The 25663-nt window shown below is 41.6% G+C and overlaps 1 long non-coding RNA gene across 1 annotated transcript; it reads right to left on the bottom strand.

Moving 5' to 3' along the window:
* Positions 1-260: 260 nt before the first annotated feature.
* Positions 261-24408, bottom strand: LOC134956949 (uncharacterized). Its single transcript, XR_010186327.1, has 4 exons — positions 24329-24408; positions 1982-2050; positions 1693-1906; positions 261-841 (listed from the first exon to the last, which is right to left on the bottom strand). It is a non-coding gene; the product is annotated as an uncharacterized LOC134956949 (long non-coding RNA).
* Positions 24409-25663: the final 1255 nt, after the last annotated feature.

Genomic DNA, 25663 nt, shown 5'->3' with positions numbered 1-25663 from the left:
AAACATCTGGCGACAGTGTGAGTACAGATGTAGGGAGGCAGGTAAGGCAAGAAGTGATTCTGCGTTATTTTACCGGTAAGTATTATTTATTCATAATTAACTTTGCCTAACACCAATTATAAAATGTTTGATAGGTCTGAATTCTGTTTGTGTTGCGTTATTGTTTGTCATTTCTCATGTTGTTTACAGTTAGGCAATAAAATGTATAACTTACACTGTCACTCATTAACAAATGAAACATTACACATATTGCATATGATTAATGTATTACCTTAAACTCAGGCATTTTGAGTGAATCAATTCGATAATTTGTATTTTTCAAATAACATACTGTAGTTGTTGCTGCAGCCTTGATCATTTCTTTGTTTTTTGTTTGCTGGGTGCAGAGGATTGGGATGGTTCATTGGTCCTGATTCTGCTGGTCGTCTTACTGGGGAGGTAACTGGGGTCTGGCTTGGTGTGGTTGTTCCTGAGCTTGAGCTTAGTTTGCGTGCATTTGGCTGTTGTCTGCCCTCATCTGCTCCATAGAATTTGCTACTCTGCCTGCCTGAGTTCCGACTGAGTCTAGGCAGATGATGGGGCAGACTGGCAAGGTATTGGCTGTGGGTGTTCAGACAGGCATAGTGTTGCGCCTGTTGTGTGGCCCAACTGGACCAAAACTCTGGGCCCATTTGTGGCTGGGGTGGTGTTGGGCTCAATTGGGGGCTGTGGGATGTTTGGGGTGGTTGGGTTATGTCCTGCGGCGTGGTTGGCTGGTTTGGATCAATCGCTTGCAGGTGTAGTGTGTACAATTCTTGCAAGTCAGTTTCCTGCTGGGTATCCTCGGGCATGATGGGTGGTTCTGTATGGGGTTGAAGACAGCCACTATTTAGTCAATATTTAGCATTGTTTTTTTATAGCTTTACGTCAACATGCATTACTTCATAATATTCATGTTGTAAATGATAAATAGATTGTGGGCTAAACTTAACAATTTAGGTCACCTTTTTGTAGAAATATGTGGCTTCTTACGTTCCCTACTCAGTTCAAAAATGTTTCAGGGAATTGTTGGACTCTGAGCCATAATTAATGTGCTAACACGAAGAACTCTAACATACAAATTACTACATTTACATATTGTGTATGAAGCTTACTTTTGTAAAACACACACAATACATTAAATGTGTTGAGCAGTACACTCATACATTGTTCAAGGCAGTCAGTGGTCTGGCCAAAACGTGATTAAATATAGTGCAAATAAATGTAATAAAAAATATGGAAGAAAATGTCTTAAGGTGGGCGATGTTTAGAACTGGTGATGTTGGCCATGCAAAACAATCGGATTAGACTTAACATTTATGTAGCTGTTTCTAGCAAAAAAAAAAAAAAATGGTTGCTATGGCCAAAATCACATCTGAAAAAAAAAAAAAAAATCTTACTAACGCTACCCCCATGTGCTTGCTGTTGGGGATTATTACAAGGATGAGTGTTTTTTTAAACACATTTTTTTGGGCTGTGCACAAACACTGGGGCATATGTATTAACCTGGAGAAGGCCTAAGGAAGTGATAAACCAGTGATATGTGCAAGGTGATAAAGGCACCAGCCAATCAGCTCCAATATGTAAATTAACAGTTAACCTGCCTTCTCCAGGTTAATATATCTACCCCACTGTTGTTAAAAGTTTTTACAATTAAATGTTATGTTTACTCACCAGACAGCTGAGGGGATTGTGGTTCCTTGCTTTGTGGACTGGCCAAAAAAGGCTTGTGGTGGCTGGGACGACACTGTAGAGATGCGCCGTTGTGGTGGTGAGGATGCGGGTGGATATTCCGCCTCAACACGGCGTCTCTTGGTACCCATCTTATGGAGACTATCCGAGCCCTGTGATGGTCATCTTAGTGGAGGGGTGTTTGATGAAGAAGGACCTATGTGATAAGATAAACATTAAAAATCTGCATTTCTATGTGTTTTCAGAATATGTGTATACACTAAATTCTTACCTGCATCGCCAGCATCTGCATCTCTTGGCAGTGTGGGTTGTGGCCTGGCTGTGCTGCGTCTCTTTCGTACTGTAGAAATAGGAAGATTGTCCTTATGAACATTATATTATGTTTATATGGTTATGCAAAAACCTTATTGTGATGTAAACATATGAGGAACCTGATGAGAAGTAAACAAAACTATGCTTATGCTTTTCTGCCTGACTTCATTGGGTGTGTATACTTAAATTATGAAACAATTACACCAACCATTCCATACCCAAAGGTGCAGAATTCACAATATTATACTACTAAAAACCCAACCGTGGTAGCTTAACACAACCAGAATATTGCTCTGTATTTAACATTTGTTTGCTGCTAACAACCAAACACTACCACCAAATATATGCCCCAAATTGTAAGCATCAAAATAAAATCTGCATGAAAAATCACATCAACCACACAAAGGACAACCCAGAACAACATACAATAACCATAAGTCCATTAAAAAAAAAACACACACACATTGCGCAAAACACATGACTCACACTTAATTTAAAGACACTGTCGAAGTCAGAAAAATGTCTCAATGCACACTGCCATATTTGCACCGCACACTGGTCCGTGCTGCGCGTGCGTACGCTCTCCCGTGGAGGCGCATACCCGCAATAGCGTGCACACGCAGGCGCGGTATGCGCATTTACGGTAGAGTTTATGTGATCGTAGCGTGCGACTCATTCGTTACAAATGTTCACAATTAATGTAGTTTATAGATTATGGTCCCTTTGATAGATTCTGAAAGTTTGGTTAAAATAGAACGTCCCTGAGCCGAGGAATCCCTCTTTACATCGTACGAAGGGTCTAACAGGAATCATACAGCAGTGTTTGGTACCCATCGGAAGAGTATTTAATCAGCAATATTCCGGTGTTGGTTTGGAGCGGATTAATCGCTCGTGCGAATAGTTATGGACATAACAAGTTATGTCTATTTTCTATTATCATTTGTTCTTACTTAGTCATGCATCAGTGGGTCTCAAATGGCTCTTTGACCTCAGAGATCCCCCAAACAATAGTTTGCATGTTAAGAGGGCCTCATATCTACACATGCATAAGGTAATCACAAGAATAGTAATTGAAGATCAATTGTACTCCAAATCAGTATCTTTCCCGCAGACGGAGTGCAATAGCCTTTAATTACATTGAGCTTTGAGACTCAATGGAGAAGACCAACACCTGTGTTTACAAATGGGGCTGGATTTGTATACAGGAAAATAAGGGCTGAGACGTCATTGTCTCAATTGAAAGTGGACATCATGAATATAGAGCAGAACCCAGACAGGATTCTGTTTTGTATTCGTCAAACAATAAGCTCTCCAGAAGACAGGAATGTGCTGGTCATCACCCATTGTGTTACCTAACTTAGGCCACTGATACAAGACAGTTTACCTGTATGAATCAACCTATGACCTTTGTTATAATGTGAAGCCGAATTCCTGCGTCCAATGGACAGTGAGACTGTAGGGACCATTAGATTGCATTGTGTGTGGGGCATAAATAGGCAGGCCGACCATATCCAAAGGCACTTCTCTTCAAACTGTTATCATTGCTGATAATCGGGAAGCTGGCTGTCCAGAGGCGCTTGCGATCGTTACCCTTTGTGCGTAAGTTCTCTCCATAATCATTGTCTTTCTGTGAGCCAATCTCTCTCTCTCTCTCTCTATCTCTCTCTCTCCTCTTTTCTCTTATATACCTCATAGTATTATAGTATTGTATTGTATTGCATTTAGGTCAGCGTAGTATTGTCTTTTTTGTATTTATTGTTTAGTTCTGTGGTTAGGAAGTCTTTGTTATATTGTAGTGTATCATATGTACTGTTTCCCCTTTTACAAGTATATTAGATATAATACAGTTAATAGGCCTTGGAACCTAAACCAGTATCTGTGTATTTTCTATAGTGTTAAGTGTTCACTTGAGCGTCGGTGACGCACAAGCAGCTTTGTAGATAGTCAGGTTACACAAGGTTGCACTTACACCCTGTACTCACATTAAGGTATTCTGTGTATTTCATCGGTATAAGGTTTTAACATAAAGGTATAGTGTTGTAAGCGTCTGCATCGCTGGTGACCTCCTCGTGGTCTCGAGCGTAAGCTACGCTACAGCGAATCATTTCCCTAGACATAACCAATAACGTGTCCTGTGATCACTGGGCCGCGAGCGAACGTGACGCTTGAGCGTCTCGCCTACGGCTGAGCGATCGTTACGCAAATAGCGTACCATTACGGTACTTCTTAAGTAAACAGCGTACAGTGTTCTTAGCTTCATAAAGGGTTGATTATTCGACAAAAGAATTTAGCATTGTCAATTGGGGGCGTGTCCTATCCTTCTCATATCTGCACTGGGTAGATCAGCAGACATTATCCCTCCAGCAAAGGGTGGGAGGTTGTCTCGCAGTTGCTGACGGGATAAGCGTCTGCTTTCGCTTAGATTAAGAGTGCTGAAGGAATCCGGGACCGGAAGTAAGAACAAAACGCTTGTGTCTTTTAAAACTGTTTATTTCTCTTCTGTCTTGTGTACACACGCACGCATACATATATCTGCATTTCTTTTTCAAAATTTCGTATATCACTATTCCTGTTTGCCAATTTTATAGTTGATAGGAAGTGCTAAAAGAGATTTGCTGTTATTTCATAGTAGAGGTAATAGTTAAAGTATAGACAAACACACAGCTTGTCAGTGTGGTGCGCGGTAGATGATAAAGGTAAATAACGCAAGGCGATAAATAACACAAATTGATTTCAGCTTTCCAAAACTTAGTTTAAATACCTTGTTTTACTGTAATACCTCTGGGGAGAGCTATCAGACTACGGGAAATGATTTTTCTGATCAGAAAACTATAAGAATGATATTGGGTTGAAAACGGTATGAGTGTATTGAATCCCGCTTTGTGGACTTTGTGATCTATGTGATAATCCCGCTTTGTGAACTTTGTGATCTATGTGGAATGTGATGAGCACGATCTGAGTGAAAACGTGCAACAGAGTGTGATAAAGTTTTCATTGTATTACGCTCTGGCTGTTTTGGAGCACAGTAGGGAGACTCCAATGATCCTACCATTTATGGGCAACAAGTGTCTATAAGTGGTACGATTGGACCGCACGGTTGTATGTGTGACCAATAACGCAACGGGATATGAGGTCGTATATCCATGCGTAAATCTTGCCCTCATACGTGTTGTAGGGAGCACATGCAAGCGTGATTTGTGTAAAGAAAAAGGAAGGGAATTTTCTCAGGAAAATCTCTAGAGATAGGGCCTGCAACGGCTACACGTATCTGCTAGAAGGCGGAACGGAGATACCCGGAGCAGAAGAAGTTCAGTGGAAGAGCTTTAAGGATTTCCAACGAAGTTCTGTGTTTGGTGCATTTTAGGAAGTTTTTTCTGTGTTAAAAAGGTCCACAATGGCAGCCAAGTGCACAATACAGAGACGGTCGGAGGTCAGGATTCAGACTCCAGAGGCTTGCAGACCCCGAGGGTCTGCTCGGTTAGTAATGTGGGGGAAATATGGTCCCCACTCTGAGACCTTTTGTGATGAATGGACACGAATGACTGCGGGGGATAAGGCACCATTTCCCGGGATAGGTAGTTTTGACTCAGAGGTGTTGCATAATTTAAGGCGAAGGATATGTCTCATCAAATCAGCAAAGAGACGAATCAAGCATTATGATTGTTTACAAATATGGCAACAGGAGAGTGAAATGCAAAGAAATATAACTTACTTACCTAACTTTCATCTTGAGAGAGGAGAGGTGGCAATGGAGGGGATTGTGGTTGCGGAGAGAAGCACAAGGGTGAACAATAAAAATGCTCTTAGCAACAGTAGTACAGATAATAAGAATAAGTGTAATAAATGTAACAAAGATAATTGTAATACTGTTGAATGTACAACTATTAACCCATGCAAGTCGCACCCCATGTTAAACTTTCCTCAGGAACACCAACCAGAAAGTGAACCAAGAACGATGTCGGCACCTCTTTCAGAAGCCATCACACAAGACGTCCAGGTGGACACGACCCAGTCGGTAAAAACTGTAATCAAACCCCCTAATGGAGGGTCAGGTGAGGTCGTGTTCACAGGTATGTATGGTAATATACATCACACACAAACAAATGTACCTTATATCCTAGAATCAATTCAGAATGACATTACTGGACTTAATCCTGTTAGGGTAATTGCAGTACCAAATGGGGAAACTGACTCTTCAGGAATCACTCCTGTCAGGAACATCGCCATGTACTGCCCTTTTTCCCGAACAGAATTAAGAGCAATTCTGTCTGAATTTCCTGATCCCAGGAAAGACTTAGTTGCTTGTCAAAGGTACATTAAAGTGCTAGGACATACTGCAGAGCCAAGTAACAAAGATTGGAGGACAGTTTTGAGGGCATGTTTACCCCCCGATGTTGATTCATTGAAATTTATCACTGATTGTAAGCTAGATGAGGAAGTGCCACTAACAAACAAGTATAACCAAGATAATATAAAAAGAATCAATCTACAGTTGAAAGAATATTTTCCTACAGTAGCAAAGTGGAATAAAATCTATACAATAAGACAAAAAGAAAGTGAATCCGCAGAAGAGTATTTTCACCGGGCTCTGCAGGATATGGCTAGGTACACTGGTATAGATGACATTGAAACTAATGTACACCACAGAGAGGTAGCTGTGTCCGTATTAGCGAGCAACTTGAAAGACACACTAAAAATTAGGGTACAAACTTCAATACCTCATTGGAGAGGTATCTCGGTGGCGGCATTAAGAGAGTCCGCTATCGAGCATGACCGAAATATCCAAAGAACCAGGGAAGCGCAGGGAGAGCGGTTGATGACACTGAACATCCAAGCACTAGAGGATGCATCAAGTCGACCGGAACCCCAGGCCCCTAGCACATGGAGAAGGCCAAGGATTTGTTACCATTGTAGAAGAGAAGGGCATTATGCCAACGACTGTAATAACCCACATAAAGTCAGACCCCCTAGACCAAGAAATGAGCAAAGTTACAACATACACCATTATAATCAGGGATCATATAGGAAGAATTTTGGGCCACACCCATAAAATATAGTCAAGAAAGGTGATCATTAGGACTGATGGTAAGCCTGAGGTAACGATTAATAAAGTGGGAGGTCATTCACTAAAGACACAGGGATGACCAGGTGAAACGTTGTAAATGTATTTGTGAAAAATGTTTTTTTCTCTCTCTCTCTCTATCCCCATCTATGACGAGTATTGGTAAGAATTCACACATTGCATATCAACTTGGTCCTTGCAGAAGTCTACCAAACCCCAGCATAACCTCCGCCACAATGTATTTCTGGCCAGATACAGACAATGGAGTAATGCAGGAGCTGGTGGGGAGGGACTGCTCAAGGAAACCATTAGACACATAGATATGACAGCCTAATAAGTCTGACAATGTTTTTCTAATGCTAACAATGTTTTCTTAATGTTGACAATGTTTAAAAATGCTTTGTTTCTCTTTTCTTATTGGTGGTTATTGTCGGGTTATGTAATGTATATATGCACATGAATTGTTCTCTATCTCTTTTGTTTTTTTATTTTCTCTCTCTTCTCACTCATGTTTCCATGGTTTAAAGATGCTATGTCACCCCTAAGTGTTAACCAATGGTAATGCCAGATTTTTGCTCCACACAGAAAGATCGCTAGTTAGGAAGAAAGATTACATCACCAGAAGGTTCATTCGGAAGACTGAAGAGACAGCACCTTTTGAGAGGACAGCAGAACAAGAAGAACAACAAGACGAGAGAACTTATTATCGTAACGAGTTCTCTCCCCCTCAAACTGATTTTCTTATACCCCATTTACAAATTTCTTCTTTTCTCCTCCTGTAAGATGGACTTGCCCCAAGAGACTGTGATATGGATTTTTCCCGTTAACCATGATGTTGACCAGAGCAGTCTGTTTCGGTGAGAGTACCAGTGAGGTCGAGAAAGGATCCAGAAAGGTCCTGATGACTGAGACGGAGGTGTAAATTTCCAATAGCAACCCAATCACCAAGCAAAGGCGAGTACCGGGCACGATCTAACAACCATGTTATTTGTAAACAACTGTGAAGGAATGTTAGTTCAAAAAGAAAGTTGTATCTGTAGGCTCTGTAACAAAGAAATGCCAATCTAGTTTTAATATCCATATGGACCGGCATCCATTGAGTGACTATCACTCCTTAGTGGGTAACGTATTAAACAAGACCGATTGTTGGGTATGCTCTCAAGTACCTCAGGGTCACAGCAAATCAGGGCTAGTACCATTTCCTTTAACGGTAGGGGAGGTACTTGAGCTAAAGGGTGGGAGTCCGGTGGACCGGAGGTTTAATATCTCCAGCCCTCCTAGTTTGAAGCTCCACCAGTACCATGTGGATAGGTCCCTCTTATGTTTTAACATCTCCAATCCTAGAAAACCGGGAAATTGGGAAGTGTCATGGAGCAACCTTACCATGACCTTTTCACACAGAGCAGATAGAATGCCTACAGATACAGAGCTTGTACGCCACATAGCCAGTAGAGGAAAATCTTTCCGGTATAGGTATACCTTAGGAAATAGAATTACTAAAGTTGGAGAGGTATCACCAGGATACTGTGCACATATCGTACAAACTGATACGTGCATTAGACAGATGGAAGAATTAGGGTCAGGAGATTTCACCTGGAAGGTTTGTAACATGGTCATGTCCTTCTCCGTCCCATATGTTCTCCCCGATGATGCATATTTCATATGCGGGAGAAAGGCGTACAAGTGGCTTGCCCCAAACTCTGAAGGATTGTGTTATATTGGAAAAGTATTGCCTGAAGTGATGACTGTTACACATGACAAAATGAAGGACATACACCGTGGTGCCCAAGCTCCTTATACTCACACTCACTACGAACACCGAGTTAAAAGACAACTGTCAGAAAGGTGACAATGCTGAATTCCTTTGTCGTATAAAACACCTTAAGAAGTCTAAGAACACTGTACGCTGTTTACTTAAGAAGTACCGTAATGGTACGCTATTTGCGTAACGATCGCTCAGCCGTAGGCGAGACGCTCAAGCGTCACGTTCGCTCGCGGCCCAGTGATCACAGGACACGTTATTGGTTATGTCTAGGGAAATGATTCGCTATGGCGTAGCTTACGCTCGAGACCACGAGGAGGTCACCAGCGATGCAGACGCTCACAACACTATACCTTTATGTAAAACCTTATATCAATGAAATACACTGCATACCTTAATGTGAGTACAGGGTGTAAGTGCAACCTTGTGTAACCTGACTAACTACAAAGCTGCTTGTGCGTCACCGACGCTCAAGTGAACACTTAACACTATAGAAAATACACAGATACTGGTTTAGGGTTCCAAAGCCTATTAACTGTATTATATCTAATATACTTGTAAAAAAAAAGGATAACAGTACATATGATACACTACAATATAACAGAGACTTCCTAACCAAAATACAATACTATCTAATACAAAACAATACTATATTAGTCTAGGGGAGATATGAGAGAAAGGAGAAGGGAGAGAGAGAGAGAGAGAGAGAGAGAGAGAGAGAGATGAGAGAAATTGGCTCACAGAAAAACAATGATTACGTTAAATAAGAGACAACATGGTTGCAGATAAAACTACATATGTGAGAGACAATCGCTGCGCAGTTAGTCAATGCTGAATACAGCATGGGATGGAAGCTAGACTCCATTTTGAGAAACCTCCACTTGATTCCAAAGACCACACCACATGCCTGAAAGGGGGAGGGGAAGACATCCAGCAGCAGCCATTTTAGATTTGCAGGTCCAAACACATGGCACCACAATCACATAGCAGAAAACACAAGACTCCATTTTACTCCAAAATGTCCAAGCCTCAAAACAATGCATATGTTCTGATTTTACAATTCCAAACCATCTAAAACACCTTTCACAATGTAATCCAACTTCCTAGAACCATCTCATAATTTCACATTCCAAATCACCTTTCACAATGTAATCCAACTTCCTAGAACCATCTTATAATTTCACATTCCAAATCACCTTTCACAATGTAATCCAACTTCCTAGAACCATCTTATAATTTCACATTCCAAATCACCTTTCACAATGTAATCCAACTTCCTAGAACCATCTTATAATTTCACATTCCAAATCACCTTCAGTATCTCACTAACCAGAGCATATTCATCACAAGACCAGATCACAATGTACTCACAAGTATCAGCCTGCCATTGCTACCAGCACATATTCAAAACTACTGCATGGTGGTATTTATGATTAACAAGATCCCAGCTACCATCACAGATTCCACAGGGCACCAACACTAACACCCAACAATCACACAACCAAGCTACAACATCCTATTTAAACCAGAAAGCAATCTGTCTATATTCCCTTATCTAGCCATGTGGATTCAATACTTAGCCTTTGGTGCCTGGTCAGTCCTGGGGATGTAGCCTCCATGCTGCTGGGTGCCAGGTAGCTGTGTGTGTCTGTGTGTGAGTGTAGCTACATTACATCTGTTCTCTGAGGCCACACCTGACCACTACCTTCCTGTTTGACCAGTATCTGGGGGAGGGGTCTCTCTAGCTTTTGTATTGAATCACTGTTCTCTTTGTATATGTTAATCAGGTTCAGACCTGAAAACTTAGTTGATCATCCATTGTTCCCAACAAAGCTGATCTTAACTTTTATACATATAATCATATCTATCCGCTGCAATGTCCCACGACAACACAATAGGTCTCAAACTAAACCACACCTTATTCTGCTTGCTTCAATACCAAACATGATGTGTTTATCTGGTTCGGTTCAAATGATACACATCCATGACATTAATTCATCAGCCAATTCTAAATCTCCATGACGTCTGGTGTTTGCTGTGCTCGCTGCGCATATTTGCAAGTATAGCGGCTTATATGTGTGCAGTTTATATGGTCTCTCTATGTAATATTTTTCTGACTTTGACAGTCCACCCTTTGGCAGTCACCAATAACTGCCACTTCCTAAAACATTTCAAAAAGAGAAAAATATATGTCAGGGGTTAATACATTTCCATGGTTGGGTAGGGGAGGAGAGAGGAGTAGGTGTGAAAAGGGTATGACCTGGTGAGATAGCAGAAGCATGTGTGTATGCGTCCATGTTTGGGGGGGTCATGTATCATCGTGCCGAACGTGTTGTAAATCAAGCTTCGAGGTATTGCGAAGTATACATTTGAATTCCTTCTTATCCCATATTAAGGGTCTGTGGATGGGCTGTCAAACTCTACCGAGCTCATTTCGGCTTTCAGTTGCAACAAAATGGGGATGCACATTTTAGTTGATGATACATGAATGAGGGAAGTATGTGGTTGCTGATATCTGTGCCTGTATTCCCTATCGACTATGTGTGTCATTACCTGAGGGTTGTAGAGATGAAGATAAAGAACACTTATGGAAAATGCAATGATATTCTATGTCAGGGAAATGTACGTTCGTCGATTGAGGTCTTGATTGGTGTCGGTTGATTGGAGTCTTCTTCTTTGTGCTTTTGCTCATAAATCGTGAGTAAAGCAAACAACGTCCATGGATTTACAAAAAATGTTGGGCTAGCGTGATTTTAAAGTTCCTAGGGAAACTGGGGTACCCATGGCATTGTCCATCAAAATCTTGTATATCAGGTCGTCTGCTCTTCTTCTTTCCATCTTTCCGTTGTCGGCCCCTTGGCTCATCAAATCCTTCGTCTACGTGGGTCTTTGTACCTCGGAGGAAAACATAGAAATGGGTGAAAGACGGACCGTATACTCATTACATCATTACGTCATGGTTTCTAGCATTGGGTCATAAATCAAATCCAGGTTAATTACAGTTTCCTCACTCCTCAAGCTCATCACTCTTGTACTTTGTTTGCACCTCATTAAAGCCTGCCCGCATCTAAATATCAATCCAATCGATATAACGACACCCAAGATACATAGCAGAAACTTTCCAACATCCATTATGACTCCTTGAGCCCAGTCTCCCAAACCGGAGAACCAATTTCGCGGGTTCAACCATGACACCCAACCAGTCAGCTCATTACCTACAGCAACAAGGGTGAGATTGTGTTTTCGACGAAATTCCCATTTTAATTGCAGAATGTCGTCCATCTTTTGGTCTATGACCTCTACCGGATCCTCGGTGCTATTTGTGATATACGTGCAACACTTTATACCGTACTGTGTTGCCAAAGTAACACAATATCCGCCTGTTACTGCTGTAAGGTAATTAAGAACCATCCTATGCTGAACTAGTTCTGTTTTGTAAGCTTGAAGTTCTCTTCCAGTGTATCTAAACGTGTCATCATACATTTCAGTGATATTATCTAACAAATTGGCGAGTGCGGAAATGTATCTATAATTCATCACTCCTCGAGCGGTACGAGTGAAATCTAACGCTACCAGAACCTGAATCCCGGTGGATTCATGGATAAGATCAGAGGCCGGATGCTCTAACCTTTCTGACAGTTGTCTTTTAACTCGGTGTTCGTAGTGAGTGTGAGTATAAGGAGCTTGGGCACCACGGTGTATATCCTTCATTTTGTCATGTGTAACAGTCATTACTTCAGGCAATACTTTTCCAATATAACACAATCCTTCAGAGTTTGGGGCAAGCCACTTGTACGCCTTTCTCCCGCATATGAAATATGCATCATCGGGGAGAACATAAGGGACGGAGAAGGACATGACCATATTACAAACCTTCCAGGTGAAATCTCCTGACCCTAATTCTTCCATCTGCTTAATGCACGTATCGGTTTGTACGATATGTGCACAGTATCCTGGTGATACCTCTCCAACCTTTAGTAATCCTATTTCCTAAGGTATATCGATACCGGAAAGATTTTCCTCTACTGGCTATGTGGCGTACGAGCTCTGTATCTGTAGGCATTCTATCTGCTCTATGTGAAAAGGTCATGGTTTGGTTGCTCCATGACACTTCCCAATTTCCCGGTTTTCTAGGATTGGAGATGTTAAAACATAAGAGGGACCTATCCACATGGTATTGGTGGAGCTTCAAACTAGGAGGGCTGGAGATATTAAACCTCCTGTCCACCGGTCTCCCACCCTTTAGCTCAAGTACCTCCCCTACCGTTAAAGGAAATGGTACTAGCCCTGATTTGCTGTGACCCTGAGGTACTTGAGAGCATACCCAACAATCTGTTTGGTTCAACACGTTACCCACTAGAGAGTGATAGTCACTCAATGGATGCCGGTCCATATGGATATTAAGACTGGATTGGCATTTCTTTATGCATCCATCTTCAACCGTTGTCACAGAGCCTACAGATACAGTTTTTCTTTTTGAACTAACAATCCTTCAAAGAAAATGTTTACAGATAACATGGTTGTTAGATCGTGCCCGGTACTCGCCTTTGCTTGGTGATTGGGTTGCTATTGGAAATTTACACCTCCGTCTCAGTCATCAGGACCTTTCTGGATCCTTTCTCGACCTCACTGGTACTCTCACCGAAACAGACTGCTCTGGTCAACATCATGGTTAACGGAAAAATCCATATCACAGTCTCTTGGGGCAAGTCCATCTTACAGGAGGAGAAAAGAAGAAGTTTGTAAAGGGGGTATAAGAAAACCGTCTGAGGGGGAGAGAACTTGTTACGATAATAAGTTCTCTCGTCTTGTTGTTCTTCTTGTTCTGCTGTCCTCTCAAAAGGTGCTGTCTCTCAGTCTTCCAAACGAACATTCTGGTGATGCAATATTCCTTCCCATCCAGCGATCTTTCTGTTAAGGAGCAAAAATCTGGCATTACCATAGGTCCAACTGAGGGGTGACATACCATCTTTAAACCATGGAAACATGAGTGGGAAGAGAGAGACAACAAAAAAAAACAAAAGAGATAGAGAACAATTCATGTGCATATATACATTACATAACTCGACAATAACCACCAATAAGAAAAGAGAAACAAAGCATTTTTAAACATTGTCAACATTAAGAAAACATTGTTAGCATTAGAAAAACATTGTCAGACTTATTAGGCTGTCATATCTATGTGTCTAATGGTCTCCTTGAGCAGTCCCTCCCCACCAGCTCCTGCATTACTCCATTGTCTGTATCTGGCCAGAAATACATTGTGGCGGAGGTTATGCTGGGGTTTGGTAGACTTCTGCAAGGACCAAGTTGATATGCAATGTGTGAATTCTTACCAATACTCGTCATAGATGGGGATAGAGAGAGAGAGAGAGAGAAAAAAACATTTTTCACAAATACATTTACAACGTTTCACCTGGTCATCCCTGTGTCTTTAGTGAATGACCTCCCACTTTATTAATCGTTACCTCAGGCTTACCATCAGTCCTAATGATCACCTTTCTTGACTATATTTTATGGGTGTGGCCCAAAATTCTTCCTATATGATCCCTGATTATAATGGTGTGTCATATTCATGCTCATTTTCATGTCTAGGGGGTCTAACTTTATGTGGGTTATTACAGTTGTTGGCATAATGCCCTTCTCTTCTACAATGGTAACAAATCCTTGGCCTTCTCCATGTGCTAGGGGCCTGGGGTTCCGGTCGACTTGATGCATCCTCTAGTGCTTGGATGTTCAGTGTCATCAACCGCTCTCCCTGCGCTTCCCTGGTTCTTTGGATATTTCGGTCATGCTCGATAGCGGACTCTCTTAATGCCGCCACCGAGATACCTCTCCAATGAGGTATTGAAGTTTGTACCCTAATTTTTAGTGTGTCTTTCAAGTTGCTCGCTAATACGGACACAGCTACCTCTCTGTGGTGTACATTTGTTTGTGTGTGATGTATATTACCATACATACCTGTGAACACGACCTCACCTGACCCTCCATTAGGGGGTTTGATTACAGTTTTTACCGACTGGGTCGTGTCCACCTGGACGTCTTGTGTGATGACTTCTGAAAGAGGTGCCGACATCGTTCTTGGTTCACTTTCTGGTTGGTGTTCCTGAGGAAAGTTTAACATGGGGTGCGACTTGCATGGGTTAATAGTTGTACATTCAACAGTATTACAATTATCTGTTACATTTATTACACTTATTCTTATTATCTGTACTACTGTTGCTAAGAGCATTTTTATTGTTCACCCTTGTGCTTCTCTCCGCAACCACAATCCCCTCCATTGCCACTTCTCCTCTCTCAAGATGAAAGTTAGGTAAGTAAGTTATATTTCTTTGCATTTCACTCTCCTGTTGCCATATTTGTAAACAATCATAATGCTTGATTCGTCTCTTTGCTGATTTGATGAGACATATCCTTCGCCTTAAATTATGCAACACCTCTGAGTCAAAACTACCTATCCCGGGAAATGGTGCCTTATCCCCCGCAGTCATTCGTGTCCATTCATCACAAAAGGTCTCAGAGTGGGGACCATATTTCCCCCACATTACTAACCGAGCAGACCCTCGGGGTCTGCAAGCCTCTGGAGTCTGAATCCTGACCTCCGACCGTCTCTGTATTGTGCACTTGGCTGCCATTGTGGACCTTTTTAACACAGAAAAAAACTTCCTAAAATGCACCAAACACAGAACTTCGTTGGAAATCCTTAAAGCTCTTCCACTGAACTTCTTCTGCTCCGGGTATCTCCGTTCCGCCTTCTAGCAGATACGTGTAGCCGTTGCAGGCCCTATCTCTAGAGATTTTCCTGAGAAAATTCCCTTCCTTTTTCTTTACACAAATCACGCTTGCATGTGCTCCCTACAACACGTATGAGGGCAAGATTTACGCATGGATATACGACCTCATATCCCGTTGCGTTATTGGTCACACATACAACCGTGCGGTCCAATCGTACCACTTATAGACACTTGTTGCCCATAAATGGTAGGATCATTGGAGTCTCCCTACTGTGCTCCAAAACAGCCAGAGCGTAATACAACGAAAACTTTATCACACTCTGTTGCACGTTTTCACTCAGATCGTGCTTATCACATTCCACATAGATCACAAATTATCACATAGATCACAAAGTCCACAAAGCGGGATTATCACATAGATCACAAAGTCCACAAAGCGGGATTCAATACACTCATACCGTTTTCAACCCACTATCATTCTTATAGTTTTCTGATCAGAAAAATCATTTCCCGTAGTCTGATAGCTCTCCCCAGAGGTACTACAGTAAAACAAGGTATTTAAACTAAGTTTTGGAAAGCTGAAATCAATTTGTGTTATTTATCGCCTTGCGTTACTTCACTTTTGCGCTACTTATCGCTTTTGCGCTAATTCAACTTTATCACAACTTGAGCTACGTGGGCGTAACCAGACGCTACGTTGCGTAATGTACGCTGCGTGCGTCTGCCTTTCGGATTGCGTACGCTAGTCTTTGTTAGTGACACGTGTACGCAATGCAAAGGATCCACCGTAACACAATATATATTTTATCAATGTAGATGATCCCTGATCATCTACCGCAATCCACACTGCACACTGGCTGCCTCGTCTCTCGGACAAGCCGTGTGTTGTTCTATACTTTAACTATTACCTCTACTTATTAAATAACAGCAAATCTCCTTTTAGCCCTTTCTATCAACTATAAAATTTGGCAGACAGGAATAGTGATATACGAAAATGAAACAGAAATGCAGATATATGCGTGCGTACGCAAGACAAAAGAAAAATAAACAGTTTTAAAAAAGACACAAGCGTTTTGTTCTTACTTCCGGTCCCGGATTCCTTCAGCACTCTTAATCTAAGCGAAAGCAGACGCTTATCCCGTCAGCAACTGCGAGACAACCTCCCACCCTTTGCTGGAGGGATAATGTCTGCTGATCTACCCAGTGCAGATATGAGAAGGATAGGACACGCCCCCAATTGACAATGCTGAATACAGCATGGGATGGAAGCTAGACTCCATTTTGAGAAACCTCCACTTGATTCCAAAGACCACACCACATGCCTGAAAGGGGGAGGGGAAGACATCCAGCAGCAGCCATTTTAGATTTGCAGGTCCAAACACATGGCACCACAATCACATAGCAGAAAACACAAGACTCCATTTTACTCCAAAATGTCCAAGCCTCAAAACAATGCATATGTTCTGATTTTACAATTCCAAACCATCTAAAACACCTTTCACAATGTAATCCAACTTCCTAGAACCATCTCATAATTTCACATTCCAAATCACCTTTCACAATGTAATCCAACTTCCTAGAACCATCTTATAATTTCACATTCCAAATCACCTTTCACAATGTAATCCAACTTCCTAGAACCATCTTATAATTTCACATTCCAAATCACCTTTCACAATGTAATCCAACTTCCTAGAACCATCTTATAATTTCACATTCCAAATCACCTTCAGTATCTCACTAACCAGAGCATATTCATCACAAGACCAGATCACAATGTACTCACAAGTATCAGCCTGCCATTGCTACCAGCACATATTCAAAACTACTGCATGGTGGTATTTATGATTAACAAGATCCCAGCTACCATCACAGATTCCACAGGGCACCAACACTAACACCCAACAATCACACAACCAAGCTACAACATCCTATTTAAACCAGAAAGCAATCTGTCTATATTCCCTTATCTAGCCATGTGGATTCAATACTTAGCCTTTGGTGCCTGGTCAGTCCTGGGGATGTAGCCTCCATGCTGCTGGGTGCCAGGTAGCTGTGTGTGTCTGTGTGTGAGTGTAGCTACATTACATCTGTTCTCTGAGGCCACACCTGACCACTACCTTCCTGTTTGACCAGTATCTGGGGGAGGGGTCTCTCTAGCTTTTGTATTGAATCACTGTTCTCTTTGTATATGTTAATCAGGTTCAGACCTGAAAACTTAGTTGATCATCCATTGTTCCCAACAAAGCTGATCTTAACTTTTATACATATAATCATATCTATCCGCTGCAATGTCCCACGACAACACAATAGGTCTCAAACTAAACCACACCTTATTCTGCTTGCTTCAATACCAAACATGATGTGTTTATCTGGTTCGGTTCAAATGATACACATCCATGACATTAATTCATCAGCCAATTCTAAATCTCCATGACGTCTGGTGTTTGCTGTGCTCGCTGCGCATATTTGCAAGTATAGCGGCTTATATGTGTGCAGTTTATATGGTCTCTCTATGTAATATTTTTCTGACTTTGACAAAGGTTAGAGCATCCGGCCTCTGATCTTATCCATGAATCCACCGGGATTCAGGTTCTGGTAGCGTTAGATTTCACTCGTACCGCTCGAGGAGTGATGAATTATAAATACATTTCCGCACTCGCCAATTTGTTAGATAATATCACTGAAATGTATGATGACACGTTTAGATACACTGGAAGAGAACTTCAAGCTTACAAAACAGAACTAGTTCAGCATAGGATGGTTCTTAATTACCTTACAGCAGTAACAGGCGGATATTGTGTTACTTTGGCAACACAGTACGGTATAAAGTGTTGCACGTATATCACAAATAGCACCGAGGATCCGGTAGAGGTCATAGACCAAAAGATGGACGACATTCTGCAATTAAAATGGGAATTTCGTCGAAAACACAATCTCACCCTTGCTGCTGTAGGTAATGAGCTGACTGGTTGGGTGTCATGGTTGAACCCGCGAAATTGGTTCTCCGGTTTGGGAGACTGGGCTCAAGGAGTCATAATGGATGTTGGAAAGTTTCTGCTATGTATCTTGGGTGTCGTTATATCGATTGGATTGATATTTAGATGCGGGCAGGCTTTAATGAGGTGCAAACAAAGTACAAGAGTGATGAGCTTGAGGAGTGAGGAAACTGTAATTAACCTGGATTTGATTTATGACCCAATGCTAGAAACCATGACGTAATGATGTAATGAGTATACGGTCCGTCTTTCACCCATTTCTATGTTTTCCTCCGAGGTACAAAGACCCACGTAGACGAAGGACCTGATGAGCCAAGGGGCCGACAACGGAAAGATGGAAAGAAGAAGAGCAGACGACCTGATATACAAGATTTTATGGACAATGCCATGGGTACCCCAGTTTCCCTAGGAACTTTAAAATCACGCTAGCCCAACATTTTTTGTAAATCCATGGACGTTGTTTGCTTTACTCACGATTTATGAGCAAAAGCACAAAGAAGAAGACTGCAATCAAACGACACCAATCAAGACCTCAATCGACGAACGTACATTAACCTGACATAGAATATCATTGCATTTTTCGTAAGTGTTCTTTATCTTCATCTCTGCAACCCTCAGGTAATAACACACATAGTCGATAGGGAATACAGGCACAGATAGCAGCAACCACATACCCCCCCCAATTCATGTATCATCAACTAAAATGTGCATCCCCATTGTGTTACAACCACAGCCGAAATGAGCTCGGTAGAGTTTGACAGCCCATCCACAGACCTGTACCACAGGATAAGAAGGAATTCAAATGTATACTTCGCAATACCTCGAAGCTTGATTTACCACACGTACGGCACGATGATACATGACCCTCCAAACATGGACTCATACACACACGCTTCTACTCTCTCACTAGGTCATACCCTTTTCACACCTACTCCTCTCTCCTTCCTTACCCCACCATGGAAATCAATTAACCCCTGACTTACATTTTTCTCCTTAAAAGTTTTGTGGCAGTTATTATTGACTGCCAAAGGGTAGACTGTCGAAGTCAGAAAAATGTCTCAATGCACACTGCCATATTTGCACCGCACACTGGTCCGTGCTGCGCGTGCGTACGCTCTCCCGTGGAGGCGCATACCCGCAATAGCGTGCACACGCAGGCGCGGTATGCGCATTTACGGTAGAGTTTATGTGATCGTAGCGTGCGACTCATTCGTTACAAATGTTCACAATTAATGTAGTTTATAGATTATGGTCCCTTTGATAGATTCTGAAAGTTTGGTTAAAATAGAACGTCCCTGAGCCGAGGAATCCCTCTTTACATCGTACGAAGGGTCTAACAGGAATCATACAGCAGTGTTTGGTACCCATCGGAAGAGTATTTAATCAGCAATATTCCGGTGTTGGTTTGGAGCGGATTAATCGCTCGTGCGAATAGTTATGGACATAACAAGTTATGTCTATTTTCTATTATCATTTGTTCTTACTTAGTCATGCATCAGTGGGTCTCAAATGGCTCTTTGACCTCAGAGATCCCCCAAACAATAGTTTGCATGTTAAGAGGGCCTCATATCTACACATGCATAAGGTAATCACAAGAATAGTAATTGAAGATCAATTGTACTCCAAATCAGTATCTTTCCCGCAGACGGAGTGCAATAGCCTTTAATTACATTGAGCTTTGAGACTCAATGGAGAAGACCAACACCTGTGTTTACAAATGGGGCTGGATTTGTATACAGGAAAATAAGGGCTGAGACGTCATTGTCTCAATTGAAAGTGGACATCATGAATATAGAGCAGAACCCAGACAGGATTCTGTTTTGTATTCGTCAAACAATAAGCTCTCCAGAAGACAGGAATGTGCTGGTCATCACCCATTGTGTTACCTAACTTAGGCCACTGATACAAGACAGTTTACCTGTATGAATCAACCTATGACCTTTGTTATAATGTGAAGCCGAATTCCTGCGTCCAATGGACAGTGAGACTGTAGGGACCATTAGATTGCATTGTGTGTGGGGCATAAATAGGCAGGCCGACCATATCCAAAGGCACTTCTCTTCAAACTGTTATCATTGCTGATAATCGGGAAGCTGGCTGTCCAGAGGCGCTTGCGATCGTTACCCTTTGTGCGTAAGTTCTCTCCATAATCATTGTCTTTCTGTGAGCCAATCTCTCTCTCTCTCTCTCTATCTCTCTCTCTCCTCTTTTCTCTTATATACCTCATAGTATTATAGTATTGTATTGTATTGCATTTAGGTCAGCGTAGTATTGTCTTTTTTGTATTTATTGTTTAGTTCTGTGGTTAGGAAGTCTTTGTTATATTGTAGTGTATCATATGTACTGTTTCCCCTTTTACAAGTATATTAGATATAATACAGTTAATAGGCCTTGGAACCTAAACCAGTATCTGTGTATTTTCTATAGTGTTAAGTGTTCACTTGAGCGTCGGTGACGCACAAGCAGCTTTGTAGATAGTCAGGTTACACAAGGTTGCACTTACACCCTGTACTCACATTAAGGTATTCTGTGTATTTCATCGGTATAAGGTTTTAACATAAAGGTATAGTGTTGTAAGCGTCTGCATCGCTGGTGACCTCCTCGTGGTCTCGAGCGTAAGCTACGCTACAGCGAATCATTTCCCTAGACATAACCAATAACGTGTCCTGTGATCACTGGGCCGCGAGCGAACGTGACGCTTGAGCGTCTCGCCTACGGCTGAGCGATCGTTACGCAAATAGCGTACCATTACGGTACTTCTTAAGTAAACAGCGTACAGTGTTCTTAGCTTCATAAAGGGTTGATTATTCGACAAAAGAATTTAGCATTGTCAACACCCACAATAATTTACTTTTTTTTTTTAAAAACCCAGAAAAAGGCCAAGGTCACCTGCTAAATTGACAATACGAAGGACAAAAACATAACTATTTGTGAATAAAACTACATCACCAACACATTAGAAGAATTAACCAACTTACAATCACAATTAGCTAGAAGACATTTCAGACAACTACGGACAAAGCACAGATGTTTTAATTATAAATTATAAAAAAAATACAACTTACCATCCTGCCTTGGGCGATCCGAATCCCGGACATGAGTCGCACCAACCACTTCTGGCGGAATAAGAGTACGCACAGGCTCCTCCCAATCCCGATATGACGCTCGGAAGGGGTGTCCACCCCCTGTTTGGCGGGCTGATTTAGCCTCCTTACACATCTTAGCCTTGACACGCTGCTTGATGTCGTAGAATCGCTTACGACACGTGTCCTCGGTCCTCCTCACCACACCCTCACTATTAACTGCCGCAACTACCTTCCCCCACAGAACACTCTTCCTGCGTGAAGAAACCTTGGCAGCATCATGGCCAAACAGTTGACGATGATGTCTCATCAGCTCCCGCACCAATGCCATATTCTCTGCGTAGCTGAATTTGACATTGCGGCCCGTCTTTGTAGTGGTGCGTGGCTGCGGAGCCACAGCACCATCACTGTCATTATCACTGGAGGCCGCAGCAGCAACCTCCCCCTCCTCCTCACTAACTTCCTCCACCTCACTCACCTCCTTCCTCTCACTCACCTCCTCCACCACACTCACCTCCTCCACCTCACTCACCTCCTCCCTCTCACTCACCTCCACCACATTCACCTCTGACTGGGACATATTCAGGACAAACAACAAATAACACTGAGAAAAAAAAACACTAAACACACTCCTCCACTACCTCTACACACCAAACACACACACACACACACACACACACACACACACACACACACTCACAAACAATGACAATAGACTTAAAAAAAAACAAAGATAAAAAACTAGACAGACTTTTAAATAACTACACAACAAGTATGACAAGACTACTTACACACACAGTACAGCACTCAACAATCGCAAATAACCTCCTCAAAACCGCCAAAAACTCCTATCAACTCTCCAACTCCAAACACGACTTCCTCTCACCTCTCCACTAGCTAAACCCACGAGGTTCGGATGGTTTGGGGCGGTTTTATAGTAATGAGCATAGACACTCCCCCATCATGAATCAAACCAATCACGGACGAGTGACAAAAACGAAACTTAGAAAAAAAACGCGGCCGGGAACGGGAAAACACTGCCGTAAACAAAAATGACGCAGTCGGAAAAAAAATAGACAACACGGATGCAAATCAACAAAATCGGCCACATTCTACCTTGGAAAAACACGAATGACATCGACATCGAGAAATGGAAATAATCAAAACACGACAGCATAGTAAATGAGGCGTAATAAATTCAAAAAGTTGCAAATTCACACATTCGATGTCATTCGTGTTTGAACTTTAACCTCATTCATAAAAATACGAATTTTAGTAAATATACCCCTATGTGTAAGTTTTGACAAAGGAATTACTTTTTTGGGCACAAGATGGGGGTTTGTTATCTGATAATCAGACAGTAACTACAAAGGGCACATGGTTTGCCAAGACAGGGTGACCCAATGTTTGTGCGTGCCAGTATAGAGAAGATAGGGCACAAAATGCCTTGTCCCCATCTGTGAAATTTTTTTTTTTTCCTGTAGCACTGGGTGATATTGTCTGGTGATCACCAGAAAATAGTTAAGCACAGACTTCCATCTTTCCAATGTTGGTGCCCACAAAGCTGCAGGTGTCATTATGAGGGTGACAGAGCACCTATGCCCTGCCCACTTTTATGGAAAATATAAATTTTCCATAGTACAGCGCAATATTTTCCGGTTATCATAAGGGATCACCAGATACTATGTACTAAGGGAATCAATCATTTGAAAGATGAGAGCCCCCTCTATCTAAAATGGGTGCCCCTGATTTAATGGATGCCAGGTTGGGGGGAGATCTTCTCCTTTCCCTGGACTCCATGATATTTCTATAGTGAAGGAAGTTTTGCTTGGTAATCACCAGACAGTAATAATCTTTATGGAAACGTAGACTACTCTCTTTCAAACAAGGGTGCCCACATCTCTCTACATGCCAGGGTTGGAGAGATAGAGATACTTAAAGTCCCTCCGCCCATCTCTGGCAATATATTACAGTTTGATGCAGTGATTAGTGCTGGGGGGGAGAAAGTAAGCTAAGGGGATATTTTCCTGCAGATGACGAGTGGGACTAGCCATCTGTTCGGGTTTTGAGACCCACTTGTCCTTTGCAGCGAAGGGGTTAATAGTATATGGTTATCCTTACATGTGTATTTTGCTACAAGTGTTGCAAATTGTGTTTCTTAGATTTTGTCAGTCTAGTCTTTGTTCTATGTACTGGCAAATTCATTTAAATATGGGACTTTTGCATGTGGGATAAGTTTGAAAGTGTAGATAGAATTGTGATGCATTGTGTGTACACAGTGATCCTTCTGATATCAGATGGAGCTCTTGCACCAAGAATAAGGCCGGTGCAAATACGCACTGATGATGATAGCTATATTAAATTGGCCATAAGATTTTTGCCATAAAAAGTTACTATGGATCTCGCTACCAATTGTCCTTGCTGTGGGTATGTGCACTCCCAAACCTGAGGTAGTCAATTGAACAAAAAAAATCACGCATGAGCCTTTACCCTAAAAAAATGTAAAAAATAAATAAATGTATATATATATATATATATATACACACACACACATGATATAGTTTGTGCGGCACTCAGGAACAAAGGGCGTACAGACACAGGTATGTTTCAATGTTTCGATGGTTTAATCCTTCATCATCAGGATACAAAACATTAATGCGACTCACCATTAACTCCCTTCACCACAGCATGTGAATCGGCTTGCTAACGGCGCCCTGACGTGATGTAATCATCTGCTCCCCGTCACCATAACAGTTGATCAAAATAAACTGTGAATTAAAAACAGCACTGTCAGGTTCCTAGCGTACAGTCCGATCAATGTAAACAGTACAATTCAAGTAGTAAACTCAGTTACATAATTACAATAAAAATTAAACAGCCATGTGACAAGTAATATAGTCATTAATCACGATAAAAAGTAATCAATATGGACAAAAAACTTAAGACCAAGAGCTAAGTGATCACACATAAATGTTGCCATTTGTGATTTATAGTCAGTGGAGCTCTAGATTCACTATAGAAAACAGTGGAGCTCTAGATTCTCATTAAGCCCCCGAGGAGCCAAGGTCCCCAATCTGTGTATCCACCTAGATTCACATCTTAATAGTGCTAGCAATCTATCACCACCCCTAAGTCTAGGGTGGAGGTGATCCACATTCGACCCCATTGCACACCCTGACATCTGGAGGTAGAACTTCCCGTCATGAAGAAAATAATTTCTCGTCGGTATCATCTTCAAAATTTTGGTGACAAAATTGACATCTGGGCCAACATTTAGGGGATTCTCAAAAATGAGATCACACACAGCATTGATACCCTCCTCATTAGGTATCACAGTATATAAGTTGGATACATAAGATGCTATTTACAGGTATGACATCCACAGCATATAATTTGTTTCAAAAAGTAGTGGCATCTTGTATATATTTAGGATGTCCCTTTATGCAAGGTTGTAAAATTCAATCTAAATACACAGAAACTGGTTGAAATAGTGAACCCCCTGGCGGATATAATTGGCTGACCAGGTGAGTCGCTATAGTCTTGTGAATTTTAGTATAGAGCAGGCGAACCACCGGATTTTTAGTCAATAGGGCATTACCCAATTCAACAGAAATTTGACCGTTCTCCACTGCTCTACACAAACAATTTTCCAATGCTTGTAAAAATACATCAGTTGTATCCTATGTCAATATTCTATAAACATTAGTGTCAGACAATTACCTCTCAATTTCACGCATGTACATTACAATGTCCTGCACTATGATGGCCCCGCCGATACGAATGACTACATCAGTGTAGGAAGACAAGTTCTTTAATGCCTTAAAATCAGCCACTGACAAGTTATGATCATTCCATCTCCTAAAGCTACCACATTGTTTAACATACGAGAGAATGTCTTTATGGCAATATTATTGGACACAGGTTCAATACTAGATTTTTTTTGCTAACGTTTTAAGCCTGCAGGGATATCTGATGTCACCAAAATCTCATCTAGCATTTTC

Source organism: Pseudophryne corroboree, chromosome 9 (assembly GCF_028390025.1).
Source record: "Pseudophryne corroboree isolate aPseCor3 chromosome 9, aPseCor3.hap2, whole genome shotgun sequence".
Taxonomy (NCBI): Eukaryota; Metazoa; Chordata; class Amphibia; order Anura; family Myobatrachidae; genus Pseudophryne; species Pseudophryne corroboree.
Note: the sequence above shows the minus strand (reverse complement) of the source record. Positions and strands in the feature narration are given on the sequence as shown.